Source organism: Lissotriton helveticus, chromosome 6 (genome assembly GCF_964261635.1).
Source record: "Lissotriton helveticus chromosome 6, aLisHel1.1, whole genome shotgun sequence".
NCBI classification, from domain to species: domain Eukaryota; kingdom Metazoa; phylum Chordata; class Amphibia; order Caudata; family Salamandridae; genus Lissotriton; species Lissotriton helveticus.
The window spans coordinates 682,421,618-682,436,265 of record NC_136067.1 but is presented as its reverse complement, the minus strand read 5'-3'; the positions used below and the strand labels follow the sequence as shown (position 1 = coordinate 682,436,265).

The 14,648-nt window shown below is 52.2% G+C and overlaps 12 non-coding genes and 1 pseudogene across 12 annotated transcripts; all 13 read right to left on the bottom strand.

Annotated features, from left to right (window-relative positions):
* Window positions 1-357: 357 nt before the first annotated feature.
* Window positions 358-548, bottom strand: LOC144764294 (U2 spliceosomal RNA). Its single transcript, XR_013596479.1, has one exon. It is a non-coding gene; the product is annotated as a U2 spliceosomal RNA (small nuclear RNA).
* Window positions 549-1,521: 973 nt separating this feature from the next.
* Window positions 1,522-1,712, bottom strand: LOC144765961 (U2 spliceosomal RNA). Its single transcript, XR_013597818.1, has one exon. It is a non-coding gene; the product is annotated as a U2 spliceosomal RNA (small nuclear RNA).
* A 989-nt stretch (window positions 1,713-2,701) lies between these two features.
* LOC144765960 (U2 spliceosomal RNA) lies at window positions 2,702-2,892 on the bottom strand. The gene has a single exon (XR_013597817.1). It is a non-coding gene; the product is annotated as a U2 spliceosomal RNA (small nuclear RNA).
* A 985-nt stretch (window positions 2,893-3,877) lies between these two features.
* LOC144765959 (U2 spliceosomal RNA) lies at window positions 3,878-4,068 on the bottom strand. The gene has a single exon (XR_013597816.1). It is a non-coding gene; the product is annotated as a U2 spliceosomal RNA (small nuclear RNA).
* A 985-nt stretch (window positions 4,069-5,053) lies between these two features.
* Window positions 5,054-5,244, bottom strand: LOC144765958 (U2 spliceosomal RNA). Its single transcript, XR_013597815.1, has one exon. It is a non-coding gene; the product is annotated as a U2 spliceosomal RNA (small nuclear RNA).
* Window positions 5,245-6,219: 975 nt separating this feature from the next.
* On the bottom strand, window positions 6,220-6,410 carry LOC144765957 (U2 spliceosomal RNA). Its single transcript, XR_013597814.1, has one exon. It is a non-coding gene; the product is annotated as a U2 spliceosomal RNA (small nuclear RNA).
* A 981-nt stretch (window positions 6,411-7,391) lies between these two features.
* Window positions 7,392-7,582, bottom strand: LOC144765956 (U2 spliceosomal RNA). Its single transcript, XR_013597813.1, has one exon. It is a non-coding gene; the product is annotated as a U2 spliceosomal RNA (small nuclear RNA).
* A 975-nt stretch (window positions 7,583-8,557) lies between these two features.
* LOC144765955 (U2 spliceosomal RNA) lies at window positions 8,558-8,748 on the bottom strand. Its single transcript, XR_013597812.1, has one exon. It is a non-coding gene; the product is annotated as a U2 spliceosomal RNA (small nuclear RNA).
* Window positions 8,749-9,721: 973 nt separating this feature from the next.
* Window positions 9,722-9,912, bottom strand: LOC144765954 (U2 spliceosomal RNA). Its single transcript, XR_013597811.1, has one exon. It is a non-coding gene; the product is annotated as a U2 spliceosomal RNA (small nuclear RNA).
* A 973-nt stretch (window positions 9,913-10,885) lies between these two features.
* Window positions 10,886-11,076, bottom strand: LOC144765953 (U2 spliceosomal RNA). Its single transcript, XR_013597810.1, has one exon. It is a non-coding gene; the product is annotated as a U2 spliceosomal RNA (small nuclear RNA).
* Window positions 11,077-12,061: 985 nt separating this feature from the next.
* Window positions 12,062-12,252, bottom strand: LOC144765952 (U2 spliceosomal RNA). The gene has a single exon (XR_013597809.1). It is a non-coding gene; the product is annotated as a U2 spliceosomal RNA (small nuclear RNA).
* A 985-nt stretch (window positions 12,253-13,237) lies between these two features.
* On the bottom strand, window positions 13,238-13,448 carry LOC144764409 (U2 spliceosomal RNA; annotated as a pseudogene).
* A 431-nt stretch (window positions 13,449-13,879) lies between these two features.
* Window positions 13,880-14,070, bottom strand: LOC144764529 (U2 spliceosomal RNA). Its single transcript, XR_013596597.1, has one exon. It is a non-coding gene; the product is annotated as a U2 spliceosomal RNA (small nuclear RNA).
* Between the last annotated feature and the right edge of the window lie 578 nt (window positions 14,071-14,648).

Sequence of the window (14,648 nt, the reverse complement as noted above, 5' to 3'; positions counted from 1 at the left end):
TCCCCAGTGAAATGGATCCAAAATCACTGAAAGTCTGCTGCTGGAAAAACAATCTTTTTCCGACGTTTGTCTCTTTTCAAAGTGCAGCGTCTGGATGGAGAAGGGGAGAAAAAAAGAAATAATTTTTTATTTGTATTTTTTTTTCGTAAACCCGAAAAATTAATAAATGAATAAATAAATAACGCACGGCCCGGGTGCGGCAAATAAGTCAAATAAATACATGAATAAGGCAAGACACGGTGACCAGTTTGCTTTTATTCACACGCAAACACAATAGCGCCACTTTACAGGGTTTGGTAGTGGAGCGCTACTCTCGTTTTCTCGTCTATTTTTCAACAGCATTGTTTTCCCCGGGTGGGGAAGTGCACCATTCCTGGAGGTACTGCAATACCAGGTTGATGCGTGGAGTGGACAGAGCAAGCTCCTATTCCATCTCCCTGTTCCAAAAATCAATTTAATATATGGTCCCCAGATAGAGGACGTATCAGATATTAAACTGATAAGAACAGATACTACACTTGATCTTAGCCAAAAGGCAGAGAAGCGATAACCCGGGCCCATTCAGAATCAACGCCTCCCGAAGCAATCTACCTGGCTCACCCGGACTTGGCTCTTCCCTCGCACCGTCGCTGGCCGCCTTTCCGCCTCTTTTTCCGACTCCCAGCAAGGGCTCAGTATGTCTGGGTGGAAAGGAGGCCCCGGCCTCAGGCCTTCTCCCGGCTCCCAGAGTCCTCCTCGGCTGTCGCCTCATCAGGCGTCACTTAGCATACCCACGTTGTCCTCTTTCTAGAATTTGCATGCCCCGCCCCTTCCTGCGCACTGCTTCCAGACGGCTGGCCAGAAAGACTGGCAGCCAGGGGATGCTGGGAATCAGCCCAGGATGCCCTGGACAGCTCCCTGACCGGATATGGCCGGCCCCTCACCCTCGCTTGCCGGGGACACTGCTCCCCTGCAGCCTAAGGCCTATAGATAAGGCTTGGCCGTTCGTGGCCGTTCGGGGACGGGCGGGGCGGGCAGAGAAGGAAAAGGACTCTGTATTTTTCTTCTTGCTCAGAGAAGCCAAGGGCAGTGTCCACTTCTCTGCCAGCCTGCATGCCAGCCAGCCTGCCTGCCTGCCTCCCTCCCTCCCTCCCACTGACTTGCTGGGAACCTTCTTCCATTCGTTCCCCAGTGAAATGGATCCAAAATCACTGAAAGTCTGCTGCTGGAAAAACAATCTTTTTCCGACGTTTGTCTCTTTTCAAAGTGCAGCGTCTGGATGGAGAAGGGGAGAAAAAAAGAAATAATTTTTTATTTGTATTTTTTTTTCGTAAACCCGAAAAATTAATAAATGAATAAATAAATAACGCACGGCCCGGGTGCGGCAAATAAGTCAAATAAATACATGAATAAGGCAAGACACGGTGACCAGTTTGCTTTTATTCACACGCAAACACAATAGCGCCACTTTACAGGGTTTGGTAGTGGAGCGCTACTCTCGTTTTCTCGTCTATTTTTCAACAGCATTGTTTTCCCCGGGTGGGGAAGTGCACCATTCCTGGAGGTACTGCAATACCAGGTTGATGCGTGGAGTGGACAGAGCAAGCTCCTATTCCATCTCCCTGTTCCAAAAATCAATTTAATATATGGTCCCCAGATAGAGGACGTATCAGATATTAAACTGATAAGAACAGATACTACACTTGATCTTAGCCAAAAGGCCGAGAAGCGATAACCCGGGCCCATTCAGAATCAACGCCTCCCGAAGCAATCTACCTGGCTCACCCGGACTTGGCTCTTCCCTCGCACCGTCGCTGGCCGCCTTTCCGCCTCTTTTTCCGACTCCCAGCAAGGGCTCAGTATGTCTGGGTGGAAAGGAGGCCCCGGCCTCAGGCCTTCTCCCGGCTCCCAGAGTCCTCCTCGGCTGTCGCCTCATCAGGCGTCACTTAGCATACCCACGTTGTCCTCTTTCTAGAATTTGCATGCCCCGCCCCTTCCTGCGCACTGCTTCCAGACGGCTGGCCAGAAAGACTGGCAGCCAGGGGATGCTGGGAATCAGCCCAGGATGCCCTGGACAGCTCCCTGACCGGATATGGCCGGCCCCTCACCCTCGCTTGCCGGGGACACTGCTCCCCTGCAGCCTAAGGCCTATAGATAAGGCTTGGCCGTTCGTGGCCGTTCGGGGACGGGCGGGGCGGGCAGAGAAGGAAAAGGACTCTGTATTTTTCTTCTTGCTCAGAGAAGCCAAGGGCAGTGTCCACTTCTCTGCCAGCCTGCATGCCAGCCAGCCTGCCTGCCTGCCTGCCTCCCTCCCTTCCTCCCTCCCTCCCTCCCACTGACTTGCTGGGAACCTTCTTCCATTCGTTCCCCAGTGAAATGGATCCAAAATCACTGAAAGTCTGCTGCTGGAAAAACAATCTTTTTCCGACGTTTGTCTCTTTTCAAAGTGCAGCGTCTGGATGGAGAAGGGGAGAAAAAAAGAAATAATTTTTTATTTGTATTTTTTTTTCGTAAACCCGAAAAATTAATAAATGAATAAATAAATAACGCACGGCCCGGGTGCGGCAAATAAGTCAAATAAATACATGAATAAGGCAAGACACGGTGACCAGTTTGCTTTTATTCACACGCAAACACAATAGCGCCACTTTACAGGGTTTGGTAGTGGAGCGCTACTCTCGTTTTCTCGTCTATTTTTCAACAGCATTGTTTTCCCCGGGTGGGGAAGTGCACCATTCCTGGAGGTACTGCAATACCAGGTTGATGCGTGGAGTGGACAGAGCAAGCTCCTATTCCATCTCCCTGTTCCAAAAATCAATTTAATATATGGTCCCCAGATAGAGGACGTATCAGATATTAAACTGATAAGAACAGATACTACACTTGATCTTAGCCAAAAGGCCGAGAAGCGATAACCCGGGCCCATTCAGAATCAACGCCTCCCGAAGCAATCTACCTGGCTCACCCGGACTTGGCTCTTCCCTCGCACCGTCGCTGGCCGCCTTTCCGCCTCTTTTTCCGACTCCCAGCAAGGGCTCAGTATGTCTGGGTGGAAAGGAGGCCCCGGCCTCAGGCCTTCTCCCGGCTCCCAGAGTCCTCCTCGGCTGTCGCCTCATCAGGCGTCACTTAGCATACCCACGTTGTCCTCTTTCTAGAATTTGCATGCCCCGCCCCTTCCTGCGCACTGCTTCCAGACGGCTGGCCAGAAAGACTGGCAGCCAGGGGATGCTGGGAATCAGCCCAGGATGCCCTGGACAGCTCCCTGACCGGATATGGCCGGCCCCTCACCCTCGCTTGCCGGGGACACTGCTCCCCTGCAGCCTAAGGCCTATAGATAAGGCTTGGCCGTTCGTGGCCGTTCGGGGACGGGCGGGGCGGGCAGAGAAGGAAAAGGACTCTGTATTTTTCTTCTTGCTCAGAGAAGCCAAGGGCAGTGTCCACTTCTCTGCCAGCCTGCATGCCAGCCAGCCTGCCTGCCTGCCTCCCTCCCTTCCTCCCTCCCTCCCTCCCACTGACTTGCTGGGAACCTTCTTCCATTCGTTCCCCAGTGAAATGGATCCAAAATCACTGAAAGTCTGCTGCTGGAAAAACAATCTTTTTCCGACGTTTGTCTCTTTTCAAAGTGCAGCGTCTGGATGGAGAAGGGGAGAAAAAAAGAAATAATTTTTTATTTGTATTTTTTTTTCGTAAACCCGAAAAATTAATAAATGAATAAATAAATAACGCACGGCCCGGGTGCGGCAAATAAGTCAAATAAATACATGAATAAGGCAAGACACGGTGACCAGTTTGCTTTTATTCACACGCAAACACAATAGCGCCACTTTACAGGGTTTGGTAGTGGAGCGCTACTCTCGTTTTCTCGTCTATTTTTCAACAGCATTGTTTTCCCCGGGTGGGGAAGTGCACCATTCCTGGAGGTACTGCAATACCAGGTTGATGCGTGGAGTGGACAGAGCAAGCTCCTATTCCATCTCCCTGTTCCAAAAATCAATTTAATATATGGTCCCCAGATAGAGGACGTATCAGATATTAAACTGATAAGAACAGATACTACACTTGATCTTAGCCAAAAGGCCGAGAAGCGATAACCCGGGCCCATTCAGAATCAACGCCTCCCGAAGCAATCTACCTGGCTCACCCGGACTTGGCTCTTCCCTCGCACCGTCGCTGGCCGCCTTTCCGCCTCTTTTTCCGACTCCCAGCAAGGGCTCAGTATGTCTGGGTGGAAAGGAGGCCCCGGCCTCAGGCCTTCTCCCGGCTCCCAGAGTCCTCCTCGGCTGTCGCCTCATCAGGCGTCACTTAGCATACCCACGTTGTCCTCTTTCTAGAATTTGCATGCCCCGCCCCTTCCTGCGCACTGCTTCCAGACGGCTGGCCAGAAAGACTGGCAGCCAGGGGATGCTGGGAATCAGCCCAGGATGCCCTGGACAGCTCCCTGACCGGATATGGCCGGCCCCTCACCCTCGCTTGCCGGGGACACTGCTCCCCTGCAGCCTAAGGCCTATAGATAAGGCTTGGCCGTTCGTGGCCGTTCGGGGACGGGCGGGGCGGGCAGAGAAGGAAAAGGACTCTGTATTTTTCTTCTTGCTCAGAGAAGCCAAGGGCAGTGTCCACTTCTCTGCCAGCCTGCATGCCAGCCAGCCTGCCTGCCTGCCTCCCTCCCTTCCTCCCTCCCTCCCTCCCACTGACTTGCTGGGAACCTTCTTCCATTCGTTCCCCAGTGAAATGGATCCAAAATCACTGAAAGTCTGCTGCTGGAAAAACAATCTTTTTCCGACGTTTGTCTCTTTTCAAAGTGCAGCGTCTGGATGGAGAAGGGGAGAAAAAAAGAAATAATTTTTTATTTGTATTTTTTTTTCGTAAACCCGAAAAATTAATAAATGAATAAATAAATAACGCACGGCCCGGGTGCGGCAAATAAGTCAAATAAATACATGAATAAGGCAAGACACGGTGACCAGTTTGCTTTTATTCACACGCAAACACAATAGCGCCACTTTACAGGGTTTGGTAGTGGAGCGCTACTCTCGTTTTCTCGTCTATTTTTCAACAGCATTGTTTTCCCCGGGTGGGGAAGTGCACCATTCCTGGAGGTACTGCAATACCAGGTTGATGCGTGGAGTGGACAGAGCAAGCTCCTATTCCATCTCCCTGTTCCAAAAATCAATTTAATATATGGTCCCCAGATAGAGGACGTATCAGATATTAAACTGATAAGAACAGATACTACACTTGATCTTAGCCAAAAGGCCGAGAAGCGATAACCCGGGCCCATTCAGAATCAACGCCTCCCGAAGCAATCTACCTGGCTCACCCGGACTTGGCTCTTCCCTCGCACCGTCGCTGGCCGCCTTTCCGCCTCTTTTTCCGACTCCCAGCAAGGGCTCAGTATGTCTGGGTGGAAAGGAGGCCCCGGCCTCAGGCCTTCTCCCGGCTCCCAGAGTCCTCCTCGGCTGTCGCCTCATCAGGCGTCACTTAGCATACCCACGTTGTCCTCTTTCTAGAATTTGCATGCCCCGCCCCTTCCTGCGCACTGCTTCCAGACGGCTGGCCAGAAAGACTGGCAGCCAGGGGATGCTGGGAATCAGCCCAGGATGCCCTGGACAGCTCCCTGACCGGATATGGCCGGCCCCTCACCCTCGCTTGCCGGGGACACTGCTCCCCTGCAGCCTAAGGCCTATAGATAAGGCTTGGCCGTTCGTGGCCGTTCGGGGCGGGCAGAGAAGGAAAAGGACTCTGTATTTTTCTTCTTGCTCAGAGAAGCCAAGGGCAGTGTCCACTTCTCTGCCAGCCTGCATGCCAGCCAGCCTGCCTGCCTGCCTCCCTCCCTTCCTCCCTCCCTCCCTCCCACTGACTTGCTGGGAACCTTCTTCCATTCGTTCCCCAGTGAAATGGATCCAAAATCACTGAAAGTCTGCTGCTGGAAAAACAATCTTTTTCCGACGTTTGTCTCTTTTCAAAGTGCAGCGTCTGGATGGAGAAGGGGAGAAAAAAAGAAATAATTTTTTATTTGTATTTTTTTTTCGTAAACCCGAAAAATTAATAAATGAATAAATAAATAACGCACGGCCCGGGTGCGGCAAATAAGTCAAATAAATACATGAATAAGGCAAGACACGGTGACCAGTTTGCTTTTATTCACACGCAAACACAATAGCGCCACTTTACAGGGTTTGGTAGTGGAGCGCTACTCTCGTTTTCTCGTCTATTTTTCAACAGCATTGTTTTCCCCGGGTGGGGAAGTGCACCATTCCTGGAGGTACTGCAATACCAGGTTGATGCGTGGAGTGGACAGAGCAAGCTCCTATTCCATCTCCCTGTTCCAAAAATCAATTTAATATATGGTCCCCAGATAGAGGACGTATCAGATATTAAACTGATAAGAACAGATACTACACTTGATCTTAGCCAAAAGGCCGAGAAGCGATAACCCGGGCCCATTCAGAATCAACGCCTCCCGAAGCAATCTACCTGGCTCACCCGGACTTGGCTCTTCCCTCGCACCGTCGCTGGCCGCCTTTCCGCCTCTTTTTCCGACTCCCAGCAAGGGCTCAGTATGTCTGGGTGGAAAGGAGGCCCCGGCCTCAGGCCTTCTCCCGGCTCCCAGAGTCCTCCTCGGCTGTCGCCTCATCAGGCGTCACTTAGCATACCCACGTTGTCCTCTTTCTAGAATTTGCATGCCCCGCCCCTTCCTGCGCACTGCTTCCAGACGGCTGGCCAGAAAGCCTGGCAGCCAGGGGATGCTGGGAATCAGCCCAGGATGCCCTGGACAGCTCCCTGACCGGATATGGCCGGCCCCTCACCCTCGCTTGCCGGGGACACTGCTCCCCTGCAGCCTAAGGCCTATAGATAAGGCTTGGCCGTTCGTGGCCGTTCGGGGACGGGCGGGGCGGGCAGAGAAGGAAAAGGACTCTGTATTTTTCTTCTTGCTCAGAGAAGCCAAGGGCAGTGTCCACTTCTCTGCCAGCCTGCATGCCAGCCAGCCTGCCTGCCTGCCTCCCTCCCTTCCTCCCTCCCTCCCACTGACTTGCTGGGAACCTTCTTCCATTCGTTCCCCAGTGAAATGGATCCAAAATCACTGAAAGTCTGCTGCTGGAAAAACAATCTTTTTCCGACGTTTGTCTCTTTTCAAAGTGCAGCGTCTGGATGGAGAAGGGGAGAAAAAAAGAAATAATTTTTTATTTGTATTTTTTTTTCGTAAACCCGAAAAATTAATAAATGAATAAATAAATAACGCACGGCCCGGGTGCGGCAAATAAGTCAAATAAATACATGAATAAGGCAAGACACGGTGACCAGTTTGCTTTTATTCACACGCAAACACAATAGCGCCACTTTACAGGGTTTGGTAGTGGAGCGCTACTCTCGTTTTCTCGTCTATTTTTCAACAGCATTGTTTTCCCCGGGTGGGGAAGTGCACCATTCCTGGAGGTACTGCAATACCAGGTTGATGCGTGGAGTGGACAGAGCAAGCTCCTATTCCATCTCCCTGTTCCAAAAATCAATTTAATATATGGTCCCCAGATAGAGGACGTATCAGATATTAAACTGATAAGAACAGATACTACACTTGATCTTAGCCAAAAGGCCGAGAAGCGATAACCCGGGCCCATTCAGAATCAACGCCTCCCGAAGCAATCTACCTGGCTCACCCGGACTTGGCTCTTCCCTCGCACCGTCGCTGGCCGCCTTTCCGCCTCTTTTTCCGACTCCCAGCAAGGGCTCAGTATGTCTGGGTGGAAAGGAGGCCCCGGCCTCAGGCCTTCTCCCGGCTCCCAGAGTCCTCCTCGGCTGTCGCCTCATCAGGCGTCACTTAGCATACCCACGTTGTCCTCTTTCTAGAATTTGCATGCCCCGCCCCTTCCTGCGCACTGCTTCCAGACGGCTGGCCAGAAAGCCTGGCAGCCAGGGGATGCTGGGAATCAGCCCAGGATGCCCTGGACAGCTCCCTGACCGGATATGGCCGGCCCCTCACCCTCGCTTGCCGGGGACACTGCTCCCCTGCAGCCTAAGGCCTATAGATAAGGCTTGGCCGTTCGTGGCCGTTCGGGGCGGGCAGAGAAGGAAAAGGACTCTGTATTTTTCTTCTTGCTCAGAGAAGCCAAGGGCAGTGTCCACTTCTCTGCCAGCCTGCATGCCAGCCAGCCTGCCTGCCTGCCTCCCTCCCTTCCTCCCTCCCTCCCTCCCACTGACTTGCTGGGAACCTTCTTCCATTCGTTCCCCAGTGAAATGGATCCAAAATCACTGAAAGTCTGCTGCTGGAAAAACAATCTTTTTCCGACGTTTGTCTCTTTTCAAAGTGCAGCGTCTGGATGGAGAAGGGGAGAAAAAAAGAAATAATTTTTTATTTGTATTTTTTTTTCGTAAACCCGAAAAATTAATAAATAAATAAATAAATAACGCACGGCCCGGGTGCGGCAAATAAGTCAAATAAATACATGAATAAGGCAAGACACGGTGACCAGTTTGCTTTTATTCACACGCAAACACAATAGCGCCACTTTACAGGGTTTGGTAGTGGAGCGCTACTCTCGTTTTCTCGTCTATTTTTCAACAGCATTGTTTTCCCCGGGTGGGGAAGTGCACCATTCCTGGAGGTACTGCAATACCAGGTTGATGCGTGGAGTGGACAGAGCAAGCTCCTATTCCATCTCCCTGTTCCAAAAATCAATTTAATATATGGTCCCCAGATAGAGGACGTATCAGATATTAAACTGATAAGAACAGATACTACACTTGATCTTAGCCAAAAGGCCGAGAAGCGATAACCCGGGCCCATTCAGAATCAACGCCTCCCGAAGCAATCTACCTGGCTCACCCGGACTTGGCTCTTCCCTCGCACCGTCGCTGGCCACCTTTCCGCCTCTTTTTCCGACTCCCAGCAAGGGCTCAGTATGTCTGGGTGGAAAGGAGGCCCCGGCCTCAGGCCTTCTCCCGGCTCCCAGAGTCCTCCTCGGCTGTCGCCTCATCAGGCGTCACTTAGCATACCCACGTTGTCCTCTTTCTAGAATTTGCATGCCCCGCCCCTTCCTGCGCACTGCTTCCAGACGGCTGGCCAGAAAGCCTGGCAGCCAGGGGATGCTGGGAATCAGCCCAGGATGCCCTGGACAGCTCCCTGACCGGATATGGCCGGCCCCTCACCCTCGCTTGCCGGGGACACTGCTCCCCTGCAGCCTAAGGCCTATAGATAAGGCTTGGCCGTTTGTGGCCGTTCGGGGACGGGCGGGGCGGGCAGAGAAGGAAAAGGACTCTGTATTTTTCTTCTTGCTCAGAGAAGCCAAGGGCAGTGTCCACTTCTCTGCCAGCCTGCATGCCAGCCAGCCTGCCTGCCTGCCTCCCTCCCTCCCTCCCACTGACTTGCTGGGAACCTTCTTCCATTCGTTCCCCAGTGAAATGGATCCAAAATCACTGAAAGTCTGCTGCTGGAAAAACAATCTTTTTCCGACGTTTGTCTCTTTTCAAAGTGCAGCGTCTGGATGGAGAAGGGGAGAAAAAAAGAAATAATTTTTTATTTGTATTTTTTTTTCGTAAACCCGAAAAATTAATAAATGAATAAATAAATAACGCACGGCCCGGGTGCGGCAAATAAGTCAAATAAATACATGAATAAGGCAAGACACGGTGACCAGTTTGCTTTTATTCACACGCAAACACAATAGCGCCACTTTACAGGGTTTGGTAGTGGAGCGCTACTCTCGTTTTCTCGTCTATTTTTCAACAGCATTGTTTTCCCCGGGTGGGGAAGTGCACCATTCCTGGAGGTACTGCAATACCAGGTTGATGCGTGGAGTGGACAGAGCAAGCTCCTATTCCATCTCCCTGTTCCAAAAATCAATTTAATATATGGTCCCCAGATAGAGGACGTATCAGATATTAAACTGATAAGAACAGATACTACACTTGATCTTAGCCAAAAGGCCGAGAAGCGATAACCCGGGCCCATTCAGAATCAACGCCTCCCGAAGCAATCTACCTGGCTCACCCGGACTTGGCTCTTCCCTCGCACCGTCGCTGGCCGCCTTTCCGCCTCTTTTTCCGACTCCCAGCAAGGGCTCAGTATGTCTGGGTGGAAAGGAGGCCCCGGCCTCAGGCCTTCTCCCGGCTCCCAGAGTCCTCCTCGGCTGTCGCCTCATCAGGCGTCACTTAGCATACCCACGTTGTCCTCTTTCTAGAATTTGCATGCCCCGCCCCTTCCTGCGCACTGCTTCCAGACGGCTGGCCAGAAAGCCTGGCAGCCAGGGGATGCTGGGAATCAGCCCAGGATGCCCTGGACAGCTCCCTGACCGGATATGGCCGGCCCCTCACCCTCGCTTGCCGGGGACACTGCTCCCCTGCAGCCTAAGGCCTATAGATAAGGCTTGGCCGTTCGTGGCCGTTCGGGGACGGGCGGGGCGGGCAGAGAAGGAAAAGGACTCTGTATTTTTCTTCTTGCTCAGAGAAGCCAAGGGCAGTGTCCACTTCTCTGCCAGCCTGCATGCCAGCCAGCCTGCCTGCCTGCCTCCCTCCCTCCCTCCCACTGACTTGCTGGGAACCTTCTTCCATTCGTTCCCCAGTGAAATGGATCCAAAATCACTGAAAGTCTGCTGCTGGAAAAACAATCTTTTTCCGACGTTTGTCTCTTTTCAAAGTGCAGCGTCTGGATGGAGAAGGGGAGAAAAAAAGAAATAATTTTTTATTTGTATTTTTTTTTCGTAAACCCGAAAAATTAATAAATGAATAAATAAATAACGCACGGCCCGGGTGCGGCAAATAAGTCAAATAAATACATGAATAAGGCAAGACACGGTGACCAGTTTGCTTTTATTCACACGCAAACACAATAGCGCCACTTTACAGGGTTTGGTAGTGGAGCGCTACTCTCGTTTTCTCGTCTATTTTTCAACAGCATTGTTTTCCCCGGGTGGGGAAGTGCACCATTCCTGGAGGTACTGCAATACCAGGTTGATGCGTGGAGTGGACAGAGCAAGCTCCTATTCCATCTCCCTGTTCCAAAAATCAATTTAATATATGGTCCCCAGATAGAGGACGTATCAGATATTAAACTGATAAGAACAGATACTACACTTGATCTTAGCCAAAAGGCCGAGAAGCGATAACCCGGGCCCATTCAGAATCAACGCCTCCCGAAGCAATCTACCTGGCTCACCCGGACTTGGCTCTTCCCTCGCACCGTCGCTGGCCGCCTTTCCGCCTCTTTTTCCGACTCCCAGCAAGGGCTCAGTATGTCTGGGTGGAAAGGAGGCCCCGGCCTCAGGCCTTCTCCCGGCTCCCAGAGTCCTCCTCGGCTGTCGCCTCATCAGGCGTCACTTAGCATACCCACGTTGTCCTCTTTCTAGAATTTGCATGCCCCGCCCCTTCCTGCGCACTGCTTCCAGACGGCTGGCCAGAAAGACTGGCAGCCAGGGGATGCTGGGAATCAGCCCAGGATGCCCTGGACAGCTCCCTGACCGGATATGGCCGGCCCCTCACCCTCGCTTGCCGGGGACACTGCTCCCCTGCAGCCTAAGGCCTATAGATAAGGCTTGGCCGTTCGTGGCCGTTCGGGGACGGGCGGGGCGGGCAGAGAAGGAAAAGGACTCTGTATTTTTCTTCTTGCTCAGAGAAGCCAAGGGCAGTGTCCACTTCTCTGCCAGCCTGCATGCCAGCCAGCCTGCCTGCCTGCCTCCCTCCCTTCCTCCCTCCCTCCCTCCCACTGACTTGCTGGGAACCTTCTTCCATTCGTTCCCCAGTGAAATGGATCCAAAATCACTGAAAGTCTGCTGCTGGAAAAACAATCTTTTTCCGACGTTTGTCTCTTTTCAAAGTGCAGCGTCTGGATGGAGAAGGGGAGAAAAAAAGAAATAATTTTTTATTTGTATTTTTTTTTCGTAAACCCGAAAAATTAATAAATGAATAAATAAATAACGCACGGCCCGGGTGCGGCAAATAAGTCAAATAAATACATGAATAAGGCAAGACACGGTGACCAGTTTGCTTTTATTCACACGCAAACACAATAGCGCCACTTTACAGGGTTTGGTAGTGGAGCGCTACTCTCGTTTTCTCGTCTATTTTTCAACAGCATTGTTTTCCCCGGGTGGGGAAGTGCACCATTCCTGGAGGTACTGCAATACCAGGTTGATGCGTGGAGTGGACAGAGCAAGCTCCTATTCCATCTCCCTGTTCCAAAAATCAATTTAATATATGGTCCCCAGATAGAGGACGTATCAGATATTAAACTGATAAGAACAGATACTACACTTGATCTTAGCCAAAAGGCCGAGAAGCGATAACCCGGGCCCATTCAGAATCAACGCCTCCCGAAGCAATCTACCTGGCTCACCCGGACTTGGCTCTTCCCTCGCACCGTCGCTGGCCGCCTTTCCGCCTCTTTTTCCGACTCCCAGCAAGGGCTCAGTATGTCTGGGTGGAAAGGAGGCCCCGGCCTCAGGCCTTCTCCCGGCTCCCAGAGTCCTCCTCGGCTGTCGCCTCATCAGGCGTCACTTAGCATACCCACGTTGTCCTCTTTCTAGAATTTGCATGCCCCGCCCCTTCCTGCGCACTGCTTCCAGACGGCTGGCCAGAAAGACTGGCAGCCAGGGGATGCTGGGAATCAGCCCAGGATGCCCTGGACAGCTCCCTGACCGGATATGGCCGGCCCCTCACCCTCGCTTGCCGGGGACACTGCTCCCCTGCAGCCTAAGGCCTATAGATAAGGCTTGGCCGTTCGTGGCCGTTCGGGGACGGGCGGGGCGGGCAGAGAAGGAAAAGGACTCTGTATTTTTCTTCTTGCTCAGAGAAGCCAAGGGCAGTGTCCACTTCTCTGCCAGCCTGCATGCCAGCCAGCCTGCCTGCCTGCCTCCCTCCCTTCCTCCCTCCCTCCCTCCCACTGACTTGCTGGGAACCTTCTTCCATTCGTTCCCCAGTGAAATGGATCCAAAATCACTGAAAGTCTGCTGCTGGAAAAACAATCTTTTTCCGACGTTTGTCTCTTTTCAAAGTGCAGCGTCTGGATGGAGAAGGGGAGAAAAAAAGAAATAATTTTTTATTTGTATTTTTTTTTCGTAAACCCGAAAAATTAATAAATGAATAAATAAATAACGCACGGCCCGGGTGCGGCAAATAAGTCAAATAAATACATGAATAAGGCAAGACACGGTGACCAGTTTGCTTTTATTCACACGCAAACACAATAGCGCCACTTTACAGGGTTTGGTAGTGGAGCGCTACTCTCGTTTTCTCGTCTATTTTTCAACAGCATTGTTTTCCCCGGGTGGGGAAGTGCACCATTCCTGGAGGTACTGCAATACCAGGTTGATGCGTGGAGTGGACAGAGCAAGCTCCTATTCCATCTCCCTGTTCCAAAAATCAATTTAATATATGGTCCCCAGATAGAGGACGTATCAGATATTAAACTGATAAGAACAGATTTTTTTTTTTTTTTTTTTTTTTTTGTCCTACCCGTCACACCCTCAGTCAGCAGGTCTGGCCAGTCTGCCACACCCACCGGCCTTGCCCTTCAACCGAGCCGTCTCGCCTGGCCTACTTGCCCAGGGGGTACTAGGCATGGCTTATCTTTTCAGCCAACCCCGGTCTGTCCTGCTACTACCTCCATCCAGCAGCCAACCAGCCCAGCTGAAAGCGGGGAACCAATCCGCAGACAGCCATTAGCTGGTTGGCCTTGTGCCGGTCGGACCTAGGAGGGTTCGCCTGGACAGGGGGGCGACTTAGCCTTCCAGCCATGCCGTTCGGCCCTGTCGTTCCATCCAAGGTCATCAGCCCGGTTGTCAAACAAAGCCGGTTGGCACAGCAGCCCAGTCTCGCCTGCTGACCTACGAAAAAAATCGCCATTCAGCCGGCCTGCCAGTCAGCCCCCACTGGGGTACTGCCCAACAGTCCAGCATGCCAGGCTACTAAAAACGTTATGACATTACTGTCATATGCGTAATGACATTGCTGTCATTGTCGATCCGGAACCGAATCTCGTTTCTACGTATTGGGAATATCATTGACACACAAAGTTCAATGAGCACATCCCAACTGACCGCCCTCCCCTAGGGGAGGCAAGTGAAACTACACTTGATCTTAGCCAAAAGGCCGAGAAGCGATAACCCGGGCCCATTCAGAATCAACGCCTCCCGAAGCAATCTACCTGGCTCACCCGGACTTGGCTCTTCCCTCGCACCGTCGCTGGCCGCCTTTCCGCCTCTTTTTCCGACTCCCAGCAAGGGCTCAGTATGTCTGGGTGGAAAGGAGGCCCCGGCCTCAGGCCTTCTCCCGGCTCCCAGAGTCCTCCTCGGCTGTCGCCTCATCAGGCGTCACTTAGCATACCCACGTTGTCCTCTTTCTAGAATTTGCATGCCCCGCCCCTTCCTGCGCACTGCTTCCAGACGGCTGGCCAGAAAGACTGGCAGCCAGGGGATGCTGGGAATCAGCCCAGGATGCCCTGGACAGCTCCCTGACCGGATATGGCCGGCCCCTCACCCTCGCTTGCCGGGGACACTGCTCCCCTGCAGCCTAAGGCCTATAGATAAGGCTTGGCCGTTCGTGGCCGTTCGGGGACGGGCGGGGCGGGCAGAGAAGGAAAAGGACTCTGTATTTTTCTTCTTGCTCAGAGAAGCCAAGGGCAGTGTCCACTTCTCTGCCAGCCTGCATGCCAGCCAGCCTGCCTGCCTGCCTCCCTCCCT